The sequence below is a fragment of the Adiantum capillus-veneris genome, chromosome 2 (assembly GCF_014529385.1).
Source record: "Adiantum capillus-veneris isolate H3 chromosome 2, ASM1452938v2, whole genome shotgun sequence".
In the NCBI taxonomy this organism is placed as follows: Eukaryota; Viridiplantae; Streptophyta; class Polypodiopsida; order Polypodiales; family Pteridaceae; genus Adiantum; species Adiantum capillus-veneris.
Genome location: NC_140932.1, coordinates 18,366,572 through 18,382,529, shown reverse-complemented (window position 1 = coordinate 18,382,529; position 15,958 = coordinate 18,366,572). Strand labels below are relative to the sequence as shown.

General features: G+C 44.9%; 1 protein-coding gene across 2 annotated transcripts in view; it reads left to right on the top strand.

Annotated features, from left to right (window-relative positions):
• IYO (RPAP1-like, carboxy-terminal protein) overlaps window positions 1-15,958 on the top strand; it is a 167,497-nt gene that overhangs the window by 6,670 nt on the left and 144,869 nt on the right. The gene's annotated exons all lie outside the window — the stretch shown is intronic.

Below are 15,958 nucleotides of genomic sequence, written 5' to 3'. Positions count from 1 at the left end.
TATCCCCACGCATTAGATGACTTTTCCGACGCATACGGACACTTTGCAAAACCTGGCGAGAATCTGCAGCACGCTGAATTCTCTGTTTTCTGCCCCGAATATGCGCCAGATCACCTGTACAGCGGTCCCCTTGTGCCCTCGAACCTCCTGGGGGTATTAGGGTCCGTTTAGGGCCAAAACCCTAAACCTGCAAAAATACACACTAGGCTGTAATTCACTGATTCGGGCTCCGTTTCGCGTGCTGATCGCATCCGTAGCAAGTCCTCGAGCTCTCGCGCCTGTAGGGCTACTTGCCCTTTGAATCGGACGAGATTTCGCACGTGAAACCTCTCCGAATCACTTGTACCTGCGGGGGATTAGCCGCTAGCTAATCCAGTACCTATGCAAGAGGCTCTTGCCTCGGCAATCGCGCATGAACCCACACAACTGTACATGGTCAATCTGATGAGCCCACTAGAGGGGCATAACCATAAAGAATAGGGGAGAGAGAGAGAGAGCAGTGAGAGGTATGTAGGTCATGACATCCTGCACCTCACTGTACATAGAGGGTAAGCCAGCATTCCATTGAAGCTCTCCCACCTGTGACAACACTCAAAAACGAGCTCATAGCTGAAAATCACGTTTTTGCCTTCTCTTTAAGTAGTAAACTGGCCTCAGAGTGCCAAGTGTCACTCATTTGTGCATTTTCCCGCTTTAGACCCTCGGGTCTAAAAATATCTCATCTGCAGCCTCTGTTGACTTGGCCACAGAGTAACAAAATGATCCCCATGTCAAACTGCACGTAATGACGTGAAGACATTTTGCCATCCAAAAATAGCAGTCCCTAAAATTTAGGAGTTTTTGCCATTACATTCTTCTAGGTCATCTGACCCTCTTTGTACACTGCAGCCACACCCAGAACTGAAATGTAGCCTATGTAGCAAAGGATTCCGCTTTGGCTGGCCAATGACCCCACTTTGGCTAACCATAGTCCTTGTCCAACCTTAGTGCTCTTTAGCCCTCAGTCCTAGACTCTCTCTGAACAGTTCCACGCTGGCTATGTAATGCAGGGCAGTTAGATTTCCAGAGGGGTGTTTCCAAAAGGTAAAATAAACGAAATTCCCCAAAGAAAGAGAAAATAAACAAAAATGGAATTGCCATTGGCTAGTGACATACCCCCCTCTTGAAATCTCAAACGTCCTCGTTTGCACCTATGTCGTACATGCTTACAGTCAGCACTCGGGTGTCCGGACACCGTGTCGACACATGTACGACACATACATGCTCACAGTCAACCCTGGTGTATTCAACACCTCGTCGACACATGTATTGCCTGCGTGTGAACTCTGTCCCAATGACATAGTGGTAGCTTCGCACTCTGCCATTGCTTTGAGTCCATAACTTTCCAATGACAAAATGGAAGCGTCACATTTTGTCACTGTCTTTTAGTACACGCTGGATCCAGTAATCTTTCGAGCATACCCAAACCGACAGTTTAAGAATGCAGTTACACATGTACTCTTCAATAGAAATAATTATTGTACCCTTGACAAACTGACAAGAAACTCACTTCTATAGCACTAAACAAACTTTTGGACATTCCATAAGAGCAATTGCCAAACTGACAATCTGTACAGCTCTAACATTCATGTAACATGCACTTCATTTGAGCTCACTGTAAGCAACATGTACATCATTTCTTTCAGAAGCCATTGTCACACTGACAATCCATGTAGCTCTGAATCTCAAGGGGTCAAGGTAGTTGCAAACTGTTGCTAAATGGACTATTTTCTTATTTTCTCGAGTAATTTCTTTTTATTGAAATTAGGATATTTAAAGATGTGCACTTGAACCGTAAGGTTAGGAACTGTAGATCTACTGGAATTATTAAAAGCCATCAGGAACGGAAAACTCTGATGCGTCATATGATGGGTGACATTAAGCATCGCGAAGGGGTTTTACCGTTAGTTCGGCGGGAGAGACCGGGAAACGAATATTCCTGATGCGTCACGTGATGGGGTGACAGGAGCATCGGAAAAGGAATATCTCGTGGGTCTGGCAGGAGACCCGAACTGGAAAGAGGAATACGCGTAAAGACGCAAGCACAAGAATAAAGATGGGTTCTGAGAAGCTTTTCTTAAAAAGCGGAATTTTTTAACGAGTTTTCCGGGAAGAGCAGACGCTTTTCCGCGAGGAATCTATGTTTGCATTGCATTCGTGCATGTGGTTGAATCCTGGGACGCTTGGGAAATGTTGTGAAAGGCATTGTTTTTAACTTATAAGGTTTTATTGAGTTTTTTTGGGCAGGTTCATACCAATTTTAAAATATGCCGGCCGCCCACTTAATAAGTGGGCAGCCACTTAGAAAATAAAGCAACAAAACCAGCCATCGAATTCTCTCTCTCTATTTCGGATAAAGCAATGCAAAAAAAAAAAAAAAAAAAAAACGGCCGCGATCTCTACGCGAGTAGCTATTCGTGCCGTGGCCAAGGAGCTATAAAAGCACCACATGCCCTCACTCAAAGGGGGTTACCAACGTCAGCAAGAGAAGACTCTACCGCAAGAGATCGCGAGACTACGAAGCACGGAAGTCGCTTTTCCCGCGTAGGAGTGACAGATATCTATTGTGGATTCGCCATACGAATTGCTGTCGCGTGTTTGTGTGTGTGTTTGCCGGTACTTCATCGCGAAGGAGAAGCGAGAAGGCTTCGGCCTACGCTTGGGAATTCCGGGAACGGAATTCGGAAATTGTCTGCGGAGTCTCGACTCCAAATACAGACGGAAAAAGGATTGAGAGCTCGTCTCTCGGATTTCCCTTACGGGAAGGAACGACCATTGAGTCAGAGATTTAGAACGGAGGGGTTTTCTACGGTTCTTGTGCTTGTAAAAAGATTCTCCCTAATAAAGGATTCTCTTTAAGGGGGGAGGACCAACCCATCTTCTGGTCCCAAATATTGTGTCGAACTTCTCCCTCAACTTTGTTTAGTTGAAAGATTATTTATTTTCATCTTGTTGATTATTCGTGTGCGCTCCCGTTTGTGACACAAACCAAGGTTTTAAGTTCCCATACTTTTAGTGACTCTGCAAGTTCACTTTTTTCCATCCACTTGACATCCATAGGTGAATAGCTTTTGAACTTTACCAAACAGCACCTTGCAACCTTGCCTTTTCTTTTCTTTCTTTATGTGCCAAAATCTGTTCCGGGACCAAGATCTCGTCAAGTTCCTCGACTTCTGGCTGATCTTCAGCTGGCATATCTTTTGGCACATCACCCACATAGGGTCTGAGAAGACTCACGTGAAATGCATTGTGAATCTTCCAACTCTCATGCAATTTCAGCCTTTATGCAATATCACTGATTTGCATACTGAGCATCGAAAACAATCTTTCTCTGCTCTTCATCTTGATCTTTGGAGATTAACCTATGATCTACCCTTATGCTGTCACTTTTATTGGGCTGAGAATTCTCTTTTTGACCCAATTTTGGCGACATAACTATAGTAGAAACCTTCACAGCCAAAAATCCACATATCCAAGTGATTATCCACGCATAATAGAGCACTTTTGCAAACCTGTCCCGGAAATTCAGCACGCTGAATTCTCTGTTTTTAGCTCCTAAAATGCTCCAGATCACTTGTATTACTGTCCTCTAGCTTCCCCGAAGCTCTTGGGACAAAAAGGCATCAAATAGGGTCAAAACCCTAAATCTGCAGAAAAATACAGCACGCTGTATTTTCTTCTTTCGGGCTCTGTTTTGCATACCAATCGCACCATTTCGTAGCCTTTGATCTACTCCATCAGTAGGACTACTTGCCCTTTGATTTATACGAGATTTCTCGCAAGAAATCTTGTTAAATCGTCTTGTACCTGTTTTGAATTAGCCTTTAGCTAATTCGGTACCTGTATGAAATCATTCCAAGTGGAAGGAGTCTCTCCTTGTAACAACAGTGTATTCCACCACTAACTTGCATTTTTTTTTTCCAGAAAAGTGCCAGCTTTCTTGACTTTAAATGCTCCTTCCAACAAATGCTTTGTCAAACTGTTCGAGGAAAGAGAAAACCTTTGTTCTCTCATCAAAGCCATTGAATGTGTCAATGGACTCACTGATCATCTTCTTTGTATGGCTTTAGCTTATCCATTGACTCCAAATTGTCAAAAGAGACAGTTTGCATAATGGGTACACCTACCTGTACTCCCTGGCCAGTAACATGTTGATGTCCAGGTGTCATATTCACTGATGGGATTGAAAAACCAGCCATACCTAAGTTGCCTTGTGACACCCAAACTGACCTTGTGTGCCCTGAAATCCTGGGTGTAAACCAATGTTTGCATACATGGGGTTGGGCACCATGCCTTGCATACCCCTAAACACTGTTCTTGACAAGCCAAAACTGCCTTGAACTTGATGTGCTATTGATGAAGATCGTATGAACTCCATAAATCTTGGATTCTCCATCAATTGCTTAAACATGGTCACAGCAGTAACAACCTGCAAAGCTTTCTCTGCTTCGCTTGAACTCTCTCCAATTTCTTGTGCAGTTGGAATAGGCTGTCTATCCTCTGAAGAGGAACCCTCTTCCTTGTTGCCATTCATCCTGTATCCAAAGAAAGACTCGTAGCCTTTCTCACCTGTATCCAAAGAAAGACTCTCGTAGCCTTTCTCACTTGTAAATCCACTCGATCTACTTTCAAACTCTCTATGTTTACAAGGTCATCCTAAACTCTCTCTGTGTCTTTAACCCAAACTGACCAAGGCTCACTTTTTGAGGAAAAAGTGATTTAATCCCATCGATGGAACCATGTAACCGGCCTGTACTTTCAAGACACAACACGGGGGAAAGGGATACAGGCTGCTAGAATGCATCTGTATGCGAGTCAGACACCAGATTGCCACCTAAATAGGCGCCCCTTTCGGTATTTCTTTATTCTTTAAAATAGGGAATAAAAGCTGTGGTTCCCTACAAGTTGCCCCGTACAATCTGGGCTGAATTTCTTCTGTTCTGGCCCGATTTCGGCAACATAACTGTACTAGGACCCTTCACAGTCAGTATCCCCACGCATTAGATGACTTTCCCGACGCATACGGACACTTTGCAAAACCTGGCGAGAATCTGCAGCACGCTGAATTCTCTGTTTTCTGCCCCGAAAATGTGCCAGATCACCTGTACAGTGGTCCCCTTGCGTCCCCGAACCTCCTGGGGGCATTAGGGTCCGTTTAGGGCCAAAACCCTAAACCTGCAAAAATACACAGCAGGCTGTAATTCACTGTTTTGGGCTCTGTTTTGCGTGCCGGTCGCATCCGTAGCAAGTCCTCGAGCTCCCGCGCCTGTAGGGCTACTTGCCCTTTGAATCGGACAAGATTTCGAACGTGAAACCTCTCCGAATCACCTGTACCTGCGGGAGATTAGCCGCTAGCTAATCCAGTACCTGTGCAAGAGGCTCTTGCCTCGGTAATCGCGCATGAACCCACACAACTGTACATGGTCAATCTGATGAGCCCACTAGAGGGGCATAACCATAAAGAATAGGGGAGAGAGAGAGCAGTGAGAGGTATGCGGGTCATGACATCCTGCACCTCACTGTACATAGAGGGTAAGCCATCACTCCATTGAAGCTCTCCTACCTGTGACAGCACTCAAAAACGAGCTCACAGCTGAAAATCACGTTTTTGCCTTCTCTTTAAGTAGTAAACTGGCCTCAGAGTGCCAAGTGTCACTCATTTGTGCATTTTCCCGCTTTAGACCGTCGGGTCTAAAAATCTCACCTGCAGCCTCTGTTGACTTGGCCACAGAGGAACAAAACGATCCCCATGTCAAACTGCACGTAATGACGCGAAGACATTTTGCCATCCAAAAATAGCATTACATTCTTCTAGGTCATCTGACCCTCTTTGTACACTGCAGCCACACCCAGAACTGAAATGTAGCCTATGTAGCAAAGGATTCTGCTTTGGCTGGCCAATGACCCCAGTTTGGCTAACCATAGTCCTTGTCCAACCTTAGTGCTCTTTAGCCCTCAGGCCTAGACTCTCTTTGAACAGTTCCACACTTGCTATGCAATGCAGGGCAGTTGGATTTCCAGAGGGGTGTTTCCAAAAGGTAAAACAAACGAAATTCCCCAAAGAAAGAGAAAATAAACAAAAATGGAATTGCCACTGGCTGGTGACATCTTGTGCGAACTGCGCCTGCACAATAGAAAAGAGTCGCAAGAACTCTTTCATGTGTTGGTTGCTCTTTTCTTTTATGGCTTTGTTCTCGCGATCAAATTCTGCTTGTCTTGCTTTGTTCTCGCGATCAAATTTGGCTTGACTTTCTTTGTTCTCGCGATCCAATTTGGCTTGACTTTCTTTTTCTTCCAAGTCGTACTTACGCTCTATGGCTGCCATTTCTTCCTCGTAGGCCTTTTTGTCTGCTTCTCTTTCTGCTTTTCGTGCTTCGCGGTCTAACTTCATGTCCAACACCATCTTGTCGAAAGCCTCCATAGAAGTTAGTGCAATCCTTGACGTAGATGGGGAAGGGGGAGGGTCGGAAAAACCTCCTGGTGGGGAAAATTCTTCTTCGCCTCTCTCATGCTCATCACCTCCAAGTGAAGTATCAATTCTGCTTCGAGTGATGATTCACTGAAGTCATGGGTTCTTGTGGGTTCTTAAGTTCACGAGGAACTTGGGTTCTTGGGAGTCTTGGTTCTTGGGGTTCTTGTGTTCTTGAGGTTCTTGAGGTTCTTCTTTAGCTTGCAATCTGTGTTAGAGAAGGATCTTCTCTTCACCCGCGTTCTGCTCTTTTCTGCGGGCGCACCCCTTGGCGGCCTTGCGCTCAGACCAAGGTTTCTTTTTCCCACCTCACGTCGATTGGCCGGCCGCTAAGCGCACGGTCCGCTCTCAATGAGTGAAAAGAGGCACAAGGGGAGGCTGGACAAGCCCTTCTTTCCTAGGATTCCTGTCACTCTTCAAAAACACGATTAGGAATCAACACGCCCAAGCGAACTTGGGTTCGTGCGACCGCAACAAGCAAAAAAAATTCTGTGGATCTTTCCTTGAGTGATACAGAACACTGCCAAAGCTCTGATACCAATGTTAGGTGCAGCGGAATGAATGTTTGAACTTTGCTCAGGATGAGTGCTCCAAACTGTGCTCAAGGTTCCTTTTGTTCTTATGGAAGGTAGAGCCTTCCGTTCTTAATGAGAGAGTGCAATGATCACAAACAAGTGAATGGACACTGTGCGTGAAAGTGTATGAGACTGAGAGATAGAGAGAGAAGAGAATACGACACCAGAGTTGTTGTCAAATCCTCCTCCGAAGGCTCCACTCTCTATGGCGAGAGAGGTCTACTTATGATTGCACAAATCTCTACAATGCTTGAACTTACCGACAATGTCGACGATGATGAGGACGATGATGAGACGGGTTGAAATCTGAAAACGCTAAGGGCTGAAATCTGCAAATCTTGTATCTGCTGAATTCTGACTCTATGTCGAAGACGATGTCAATGGCGACGATGCAACGACGCGCTGAAAACGCAGATGCTGAAATCTGCGTTTTCCGGGCTGAAACTGTAAACCTTGCGGAAACTGACCGTGCGGCGAGGAACTGTTGCGGGAAGGTGAGATCTGCGAGGTTCGGGACTTGATCTGCGGTGTCTAAGGGCTGAAAAACTGAAAACGCTGGGGTTTCTTGAAGTTCCGTGGCGGAGAATCTGCAAAATGCTAGGGTTGATGGAGATGCAAAAACGCTAGCCCTGAAAACTGATCTGCTGTCGCCGCCGGATGTCCTGCAAATGCAAAAGGCTGGGCTGATCTGTGGTTCTGCTGTCGTCGGGAATCTGCAAATGCAAAAACGCTTGCTGATCTGGGTTCTTGATGCAAAACGCTAGCCTTGCTGCTGTGTAGCAAAAACGCTAGGCCTTGCTGAGGGTTCCTGCTGAGAAGGTGCCTGTTGAGCGGTGCTCCTGCTGCCTCTTTTGCTAGAAAGTGCTAGCTTTGGTTTGCTTATATACAAACTTACTCAATTTGCCCTACCTACTTTCCAACAACAGTCACTTAAAAACAATAAGTGAAAAATGTCAAAAATAGGGAAAATAGGCTAAATGCACTGGAAAATTCCCTTGAAGGATTCTGATGGGAATGCTTATGATCATGCTTTGTGCAACCAGAGGATATGCATCTACACTAAGTTCCTGGACATGCACGGTCTGCGAACAGACTCACAAAAGTGCCAAATCACTTCTAAATCTAGATTGACTGGACTGACTGAACCCTTGTCGTGCTGTAGCTTGTCCACGGACACATAGGGTTGGATGTGTCACGTGACATCAATGGTTTTGGATTTATTGAGAAGTCTTACATCTCTGATCATAAGACTCTATGGTGGAATTTGCCTTTGGTGGAATCTACCTACAATAACACGGTTCACTCTTCAACGGGGAAGGCGCCATTTGAGGTGATCGAAGGTGCTAAGAAGGTCACTCTCTTTCTAAGCACTAAAGCCAAGATTTTTGAAGCCGATTAATATACGAGATTGTCACGTGCACAACTAACCCTATGTGTACGTGGACAAGTTACTTCATGACAAGGGTTCAGTTAGCCTAGCTTAGGAAGTGTTTGGCACTTTTGTGAGTCTGTTCGCAGATCATGCATGTCTAGGCACTTAGAGTAGATGCATATTGTCACAAGACGGGCACCACGTGCCAATTGAAAAGAACAGATTGAATAGACTTTAAGCACTTCAATAACAACTGAACTGAGAGAGAGAGAGACGATACGCTACACGGAGTGGCGGAATTCCACCGTAGAGAGTATTGGTCCCAAACCTTGGCGCCCCTTTCGATATTTCTTTATATTGCATCAACATAGTACAAGCCGGTACTCCAAACTCTGCACCTTCTCTAGGAAGCATGCCAGAGAATGAGCCCTAACCTCATATTTAAAGGCCCTTGGCCTGAAAAGCAGTTACAGCGAAAAGCCTTTAAAACTCAAAAGCTTCTAGTTCCAAAAGCAATGCGAAAAGCTGCGAGCGTAAAATCTGGAATTCCGTACAGTTGCCACGTCAGCAGTCGGCGCAAAATGCGGAAATCCGTACAGCTTGCCACGTCATCAGTCAGCGTGATTTTCGAAAATCTGCCACATCATAAGCCAGCTTCGCAATTTCTAGTCCTGCTTTATTTTAATTCTTTGTCACTTGGGGCCCCATCAGACGGGGTCCCCATAAGTTGGTATGACTTCTTCTTCTTCTGCTACTTGTTCTTCTTATGGTTTAGGCCTCTCGGCCGGCATCTGTAAGTTGGCTCCATTCTTTAGGCTTTGACACGTCAACAGTTTGTGACATCTCCCCTTCTTGAAAGAGAGTAATCGTCCGCGATTACAGCATATCTGTAAAACAACTCAAGCTAGCTCAAAAATTTCCGAGGGTCATTTCGAGGGACATTCCAAGGGACAATCAGTTTGCTCTTTTTGTTAAGGAGTTAGCTTCTCCTGTAAGGTGCAGCGGAATGAATGTTGTTCTTTCTCAAGATGAGTGCTCCGTATTGTGCTCAAGGTTCCTTTTGTTCTTATGGAAGGGAGAGCCTTCCGTTCTTAATGAGAGAGTGCAATGATCACAAACAAGTGAATGGACACTGTGCGTGAAAGTGTATGAGACTGAGAGATAGCGAGAGAAGAGAATACGACACCAGAGACGTAAAACCCTCCTCCAAAGGCCCCACTCTCGTTCGCGAGAGTGGTCTACGATTGCACAAACAGGTACAAAGTGGATGCATGTGACTGATGCAACTCTAGGCTAGATCGATGTCGACGACGGGGATGACGAGACCGATCTAAGGGCTGAAAATGGGTGCTTTTGTCCTGCTGTTCAAAAACGCCAGGGGCTGAAATCTGCTGCTGCTGAAAACGCAAGGAAAAACGCTGGTTTGCTGGTCTTTACTTGTTGAAATTCTGCTGCTGTGATGTCACGTGACACATCCAACCCTATGTGTCCGTGGACAAGCTACAGCATGATCAAGGTTCAGTCAGTCCAGTTAGTCTAGATTTAGAAGTGATCTGACACTTTTGTGAGTCTATTCGTAGACCGTGCATGCGCAGTCACTTCGATTAGATGCATATCCTCTGGTTGCACACAGCATGATCCCATCATAATCCATTAGAATCAGTTAGGGGAATTTTCCAGTGCATTTAGCCTATTTTCCCTATTTTTGGTATTTTCACTTATTATTTTTAAGTGACTTTCCAACAAAAGTAGGTAGGGCAATTTTGCTAAGTTAATATATAAGCAAACCCAAGTTAGCACTAAATGGCAAAAGAGGCAGCAGGAGCACATGCTCAACAGGCACCTTCTCAGTAGAACCCGCAAGAACTCTTGGCGTTTTGATCTCCCAATCCTCGCCAACACACATCAGCCCCTAGCGTTTTCTAGCGCTAGGCAAATTCCCCTTTCCTGGCGTTTTTCCCCAGTCTTGCATGATCGTCAACATCATCAACAGCCATAGCCATTGCATATTCCTCCCATCGCAAGAAGCATCAATTGCTAGCGTTTTTCAACCTCAGCAAAGGATCAGCGTTTTCAGCCCAAAAACGCCAGCAAGCCCTGCAACTCTCAGCGTTTTCAGCCAACGACATCAGCCCTAAAAACACAGATATTCAGCAGTCAAAAACGCAGATATTCAATAGATGAAACAGCAGCAGATCAGCCCTAATCGGATGCAGAAGATCCCCCATTTTCAGCCCTCGAAAACGCAGCCAAAACAGTCATTTTCAGCCACCGAAACAGTCCCGAAATTCAGCGATTAGAAGACCACAAATTTCAGCCCTAAAGTCGTCGTTGTCATCGGCATAGTCGAAGTTGCATCAGTCCATTGCATACGCATTGTACCACTTTGTGCAATCAAAAAGTAGACCACTCTCGCCGACGAGAGTGGGGCCTTCGGAGGAGGGTTTTACGTTGTCTCTGGTGTCGTATCTCTCTTCTCTCTATCTCTCAGTCTCATACACTTGCACGCACATTGTCCATTCACTTTGTTCGTGATCATAGCACATTCCATTAAGAACGGAAGGCTCTCCCTTCCATAAGAACTAAAAGGAATCTTGAGCACAATTCGGAGTACTCATCTTGAGCAAAGCGCAAACAATCATTCCGCTGCACCTAACATTGAAATTAGAGCTTTGGCAGTGTTCTGTATCACTCAAGGAAAGAACCACAAGAACCACAAGAATTTTTTTGCTTGTTGAGGTCGCACGAACACAAGTTTACTTGGGCGTGTCGATTCCTAATCGTGTTCTGTTGAAGAGTGACAGGAATCCCAAGAAAGAAGGGCTTGTCCAGCCTCCCCTTGTGTCTCTTTTCACTCATTGAGAGCGGGCGATGCACTTAGCGGCCGGCCAATCGACGTGAGGTGGGAAAAAGCAACCTTGGTGTGAGCGCAAGGCCGCCAAGGGGTGCGCTCGTAGAAAGGAGTAGAACTCGGGTGAAGAGAAGATCCTTCTCAACCACGGTTTGCAAGTGAAAGAAAACCTCAAGAACCCCAAGACCCACAAGAACCCAAGTTCCTCGTGAACTTAAGAACCTCAAGACCACAAGAACCCACAAGAAGCCACGACTTCATAATGGTCATCACTCGAAGCGGAATGGATACTTCTCTTGGAGGTGATGAGCATGAGAGGCGAAGAAGAATTTTCCCCACCAGGAGGTTTTTCCGACCCTCCTTCTTTCCCATCTACGACAAGGATTGCGCTAACTCCTATGGAGGAGTTGGACCAACAAAGAGAAGCAGGAAGAAAATCCTACGAAGAAGACATGGCAGCCATAGAGCGCCAGTACCAAGAAAGAATGGCAGCCATAGCGCGTGAGAGCGAGCAAGTACACAGCAAGAGAAGCAGAATTTGATCGAGAGAACAAAGCAAGGCAAGCAGAATTTGATCGCGACAACAAAGCCCTCAAAGAAAAGAGAGACCACCACAACAAAGAGTTTTGGCGACTCTATTCTCAAGTTCGTGCACAGATGCAAGAGATTTGGGGAAAGGAGACTCTCTCAGTCTCTTCTTCTCCAAAGCATGACACACAGGATTTGCATGATTATGAGAAGCATGATGAATTGAATGACAATGATTTGCATGATGATTTGGATGACAAAGATAAGCATGATGATTTGAATGATATTGCTAAGCATGATGATTTGGATGACAATGACAAGCATGATGATTTGCATGATCAAGATGTGATTTCTCACGAGCATGATGATTTGCATGATCAAGATGTGATTTCTCACAAGCATGATGAGTTGCATGAAGATGATGTGATTGTTCACAAGGATGATGTGTTAGTGGATGTTTTTTTTAGCGAAGCTAACCTCGTTGTAGATTCGATCAATCACGAAGAACCGATCTTGGCTTTTGAGTCGAGGTCCAAAGAAACCCCACAGGACGATTCGATCATTCAAGAAGAAGCGATCTTGGCTCTCGAGCCTTGGTCCAAAGAACCCTCACAAGAAGTATTATGTGTTCGCACGATTGATACGCACGTATTGTTCGAGTGTTTCATTCGTGATCGTTTCCTGTATTTTAGTTAGCGTCTTTATGTGATCCCTTTTATTAGGCATGACATGTTGTATGTTGAGCATGTTTCACTCATGGATGAGCACGAATGTATACGGATTTTTCGTGAAAAGCTGAAAAGTATATATGTAAGAAAGTCACATTCCATGTCTCTTCCTTGGCATGACACAGTTTCCGAACGAGCACATCACAGTATGAGCACGAAGCATCGGCATTTCCGTTGTGAATTGCCAAAGTTGATTGATTTAGATCAAAAGAGAAAGATTCGATCTCATTGTTTGCATGTGTTTGATGAACGGTTTGTCACTCCGTCTCTATGTTTATCTATGTTGCATGCACAGTCTTTGAGGAAGACAACATTTTTTCCCTTCACTTTATATGGAATAGGTATGTTCATGGTTTTGTGTTGGAAGTGGTTTCAGGAATTTTCAGCCATGGAGATTCTTGAAGAAGAAGTAAGCATGACTCTCGACAAAGTTGAAGCATCGAAGGAGCCACAGAAGACTTTGTGTCGCTTTTGGCGCGGCCCAAAGAAGCAAGCATTGCAGACCTTTATGAAGTTCAAGTACCGCATGACCCACACATCAGAGTGGGCCGGCGAAGAGTCCCTTCCAAGATTCCGGATGCTATTGGCGATCTCCCTCAACGCCATACAGTTCGGTACCAGTACCTCACTTTGAAAAGGAGGGGATGTCACGTGACACATCCAACCCTATGTGTCCGTGGACAAGCTACAGCATGATCAAGGTTCAGTCAGTCCAGTCAGTCTAGATTTAGAAATGATCTGGCACTTTTGTGAGTCTATTCGTAGACCGTGCATGCCCAGTCACTTAGATTAGATGCATATCCTCTGGTTGCACACAGCATGATCATCAGTATTCCCATCAGAATCCATTAGAATCAGTTAGGGGGATTTTCCAGTGCATTTAGCCTTTTTTCCCTATTTTTGGTATTTTCACTTATTATTTTTAAGTGACTTTCCAACAAAAGTAGGTAGGGCAATTTTGCTAAGTTAATATATAAGCAAACCCAAGTTAGCACTAAATGGCAGAAGAGGCAGCAAGAGCACATGCTCAACAGGCACCTTCTCAGCAGAATCCGCAAGAACTCTTGGCGTTTTGATCTCCCAATCCTCGCCAACACACATCAGCCCCTAGCGTTTTCTAGCGCTAGGCCAACTCCCCTTTCCTGGCGTTTTCCCCCAGTCTTGCATGATCGTCAACATCATCAACAGCCATAGCCATTGCAGATTCCTCCCATCGCAAGAAGCATCAGTTGCTAGCGTTTTTCAACCTTAGCAAAGGATCAGCGTTTTCAGCCCAAAAACGCCAGCAAGCCCTGCAACTCTCAGCGTTTTCAGCCAGCGACATCAGCCCTAAAAACGCAGATATTCAGCAGATGAAACAGCAGCAGATCAGCCCTAATCAGATGCAGAAGATCCCCCATTTTGAGCCCTCAAAAACGCAGCCAAAACAGTCATTTTCAGCCACCAAAACAGTCCCGAAATTCAGTGATTAACTAAAAGGAACCTTGAGCACAGTTCGGAGCACTCATCTTGAGCAAAGCGCAAACAATCATTCCGCTGCACCTAACATGTGATAATGCTGAAAGGCTATGGAAAAGAGGGCGACAATGGCCTGTTGAAAACGCCAATGGCTGAGATCTGTGGCGATGGTTGCTTGGGTGAAAAACGCTAGGTGCTGAGAGGTCTTGGCGATGAAGCTATAGCTGAAAACGCCAAGTGCTGGGATTTGATAGCGATGAAGTCTTGCTGATGAAAACGCTAGGGGATGCTTGAAGGAATCGCCCAAGGGTTGGTCTTGCTGAGAGAGAGGAGGAACCTGCTGCCTGTGGCCTGTGTTCTCCTTGCTCTTTTGCCAAATAGTGCTAGGCTTGGTTTGCTTATATATTATCTTACCCAATTTGCCCTACTCAGTTCTCAACAAAACTCACTTAAAATAATAAGTAAAAAATGTCAAAAATAGGGAAAATAGGTCAAAGACAGTGGAAAATTTCCCTGAAGGATTCTGATGGGAATGCTTATGATCATGTTGTGTGCAACCAGAGGATATGCATCTACACTAAGTGCCTGGGCATGCACGGTCTGCAAACAGACTTACAAAAGTGCCAGAACACTTGCTAATCTAGACTGACTGGACTGACGGAACCCTTGTTATGAAGTAGCTTGTCCACGGACACATAGGGTTGGATGTGTCACGTGACATCCCCTCCTTTTTAAAGTGAGGTATTGATACCGAGCTGCATGGCTTCCTTGTAGTCTGGGAACAACTCTGGATAGTCCTCGAAAAACTCTTTATCGACCCACACCGCTTCGTGGGTTCCTCGATCCTTGAACTTCAAGAAGTATTGTCTTACTTGCTTCTTCGAACCATGTCGAAACTGATGCAACAACACTTGCTCTGGCTCCATGACTTTAGCTTCATCGATGATCTCCGGTTCTTCTTCTTTCGAAATGTCCTTTGGAGGTGTTCCCTGAAACACTTTCAACCAAGAAACATGGAAAACGTTGTGCATTGACCATGAGTTAGGCAACTGCAATTTCATTGAAACCTTATTGATCTTTTTAATGACTGGAAATGGACCATACATACGAAAAGACAACTTTGGACACTTCTTTCCAACTTGCTTAAGACGTTGCTTCATGATTCTTAAATACACCCAATCTTCTTCCTTGATCGAAACATCCTAACGATGCTTGTTAGCCTGCCGTGAATAAGATTCCTGAGGCTTGCTTAGCCGAAGCTTCACACTCTCAGAAATCTCATCCAATGACTGACTTTCAGCATTGGCATCAGACATTTGACTGACCGAGCGAGTCAAAAGTGATTGGAACGGACGGCCAAGAGCTGCCTCATACGGAGTTCGACCAACGACAGAAGAAAAAGAGTCATTCAAAATAGTATGGACCAATGGGAGATAGAGCTGATCATGCACATATGACTTTAAAACATCAAAAGCCAATTGATTGTAAATCTCTGTTTGACCATCTGACTGTGGATGAAAAGCCGATGAAAAATTCAACTTAGTGCCAAAATTTTCAAAGAGTGCGCGCCAAAAATTGGACGTAAACTTAACATCCCTATCTGAAACAATCGATTTTGGCAAACCACAGAGGGGGTACCAATGCTTCATGAACAACCGTGCTACATCTTGTGTAGTTATTGCGGCTTGCAAAACTTGCTGAAACGATCGACAATTGTCAAACATTGAATTTTCCTTGAATGCAAACTTGGTGGAAGATTAGTCACAAAATCCATGGAAATATCTTGAAAAGGTCTGTCTCAAAAATACGGAAGCGTAAACTGACTTTTAATTGTACTTCAAATACTCAAGAGAATAGAGAGAGAGAGAAAGCTCGACACTTCATTGGGGACTAGAAGATGGGCTGGTCCCGCCCCATAAAGAGAATATCTTTATTACT